Source organism: Montipora capricornis, chromosome 13, assembly GCF_036669925.1.
Source record: "Montipora capricornis isolate CH-2021 chromosome 13, ASM3666992v2, whole genome shotgun sequence".
NCBI lineage: Eukaryota > Metazoa > Cnidaria > Anthozoa > Scleractinia > Acroporidae > Montipora > Montipora capricornis.
This window is the reverse complement of record NC_090895.1, coordinates 30,503,140-30,505,639: the sequence shown is the minus strand read 5'-3', so window position 1 is coordinate 30,505,639 and position 2,500 is coordinate 30,503,140. Positions and strand designations below refer to the sequence as shown.

General features: G+C 42.0%; 1 protein-coding gene across 1 annotated transcript in view; it reads left to right on the top strand.

Moving 5' to 3' along the window:
• The window catches only part of LOC138030185 (argininosuccinate lyase-like), a 30,026-nt gene that overhangs the window by 23,327 nt on the left and 4,199 nt on the right, over nt 1-2,500 (top strand).

The window sequence follows — 2,500 nt, the reverse complement described above, 5'->3', positions numbered from 1 at the left end:
CCATCCCAATTGCCCATAATCGCAAACAAGACGCAAGAGATAGAAAATTTTCTATCGTTACGTTTTGTTGGCAACGAGTAGCAATGCAAAAGCGAGGAAACAACGATATGGAAACAAAGTCGTAAACTGTTGATGATTGTTTGCGATCAACCGACGATATTTTTGTGCACGTGATACGTTTTGACGAATTAGAGGTAAGTATATGAAAATGGCGTCCGAGTACGATTGTGGCAATGAGGACACTCCTCAAAACCGTGTGAATTTAATGGATATCGTAAGGGAATACCCCGCCAAAGAGCCAGTTCTTACGGTATAATTTGATACTGGCTCGCGAGCACTGTGGCCGCCGAATATTGATTGACTCCGAAAAACATTCAAGCATAAAACGCACGGATTGCTGTTTGAAACTATTAAAAAGAAAATCTTATATGAGGAAATTGATATGTATGCTCTCAAAAAGGACGTTCAAGAGTTTATTCGTCGTATTAGTCTTAAGGAGTATTTTTACTCTGTCGAGGATGTCGCAGGTGATTTTTCTGACGCTACTGTTTTTAAAAACAAGTCGTCTTGGTGCCCCGACAAGAACAGAGAGTCAGCTTTGGAGGCGTACTTACAGGAGCTAGAGAAAAGGATTTTGGAAAGTAATTTAAATGCAAGATCATACGCACGAGTGAACAGAAACCTTTGTCGAGAAGAACAACGGGCGTTGGAAAATCTCCGGGAATGTGATGATATTGTTATCAAGGAGGCAGATAAGGGTACAGGATTTGTGATCATGGATAAAGACAGGTATATATCGGAGGGCATGCAGCAGCTCAAGGACCGACAAGTATACATTCCGGTATCTGACGATCCAACAGAAGAGATGAGATTGAAAGTAACCGCTGCTGTGGCGAAGTTGGTAGAGGATGGTTTTATTGATGCCGACGCAGTAGATTATCTTTCTCCCACTGGTGATGTGAAAGCTGGCAGATTTTACTTACTTCCAAAACTTCACAAAAAGGGTTGCCCAGGCCGCCCTGTCATTTCTGGTTGTGGCACACCTACTGAAAGGATCTCCCAATTTGTAGACTCGCACTTGAAACCGTTGGTCCCTAGTGTTAAATCCTATGTGAAGGATCCTAATGATCTGCTTCGAAAGTTAATGCAGATTGGAAGGTTACCAGACGGAGCTATTCTTTTTACTATTGATGTTGTTGGACTGTATCCCCACATACCCCATGAAGAGGGGCTTCAGGCTATTCGCGAATCCTTGAATAATAGATGAAGTGCAGAGATTCCCACCGACAGGATAGTGGAATTAGCAGAGCTTGTTTAAAAGAACAATAACTTTGAATTCAATGGACATCATTTTCTTCAGAAATTGGGTACTGCCATAGAAACAAGGATGGCGGCAAGTTATGCTAAAATATTTATGGACAGATTAGAGAATAGTCTTCCTGATGGGTATCACAAGAAACCGCACACATGGCTTAGATATATTGACGATATCTTTATGATTTGGACGGAAGGCGAGGAGCAGCTGAAGGTTTTTTTGTCATATCTTAATAGTGCTCATGACACTATCAAGGTTACTTGGGACTGGTCACACAAGAGCGTTAATCACTTGGGTGTTACGATTATTAGTGATCATGGCAACTTCACCACAGATCTCTTCGTTAAGCCTACTGATAAGCATCAGTATCTAGATTTCCGTTCATGCCACCCTCCAGGACGAAAGAGAAGCATCCCGTATGCCCAGGCTCTTAGGTTGCGACGGATATGTTAGGGTTTAGGGTTAGGGTTAGCCTAACCCTAACCCTAACCCTAAAAACCATCGGATGAACTGTTTGATCAACAAGCGACAGAATTAACGGTTTCTTGTGTTACAACGGGCATTTTGTTAAGCAGCAAGTCCAGATAGCGAAACTTTTATCAAGGGAAGATTTGTTGACTCCAGCTACAGAATCGACAAAGAGAAATAGTACTAGGACGCCATTTATTGTTACGTACCATCCGGGACTGCCAAACATTGGCGGATCTACATCCCATGCTCCACTTGTCTGAAAAATGTGGAAAGGCGATTAGGGAGATTCCGATGTTGGCTTTTAGGAAACCAAAGAGCCTGAAGGACTATCTGGTTCGGGCTGAAGTTCAAAAACAGATGATTAAAGCTGAAGGTAACCGTAGTTGTGGGTCGTCGGTATGCCAGATATGCAGGGACGACAGTTTTCTGAAATTTGGAAACAAATTTACAGGTAATGTTACTGGTAAAACGTACGACATTCATTATAATTTGGATTGTAACAGCAGTAATGTCGTGTATCTCATTTCAAAGTTGCGTTAAACAATATGAAGAGTCGACAACAACCAATTTTAGGCTTAGGGTTAATAACCACAAGGGTAGGATTAGAAGACACTCGCGTATTGCACCGGAAGACAGAGATGTAAATGACTTAATCTACGGGCATTTCTGCTCACAGGGACATTTCGGGCTGTATGATATGTCTATTCAGTTGAT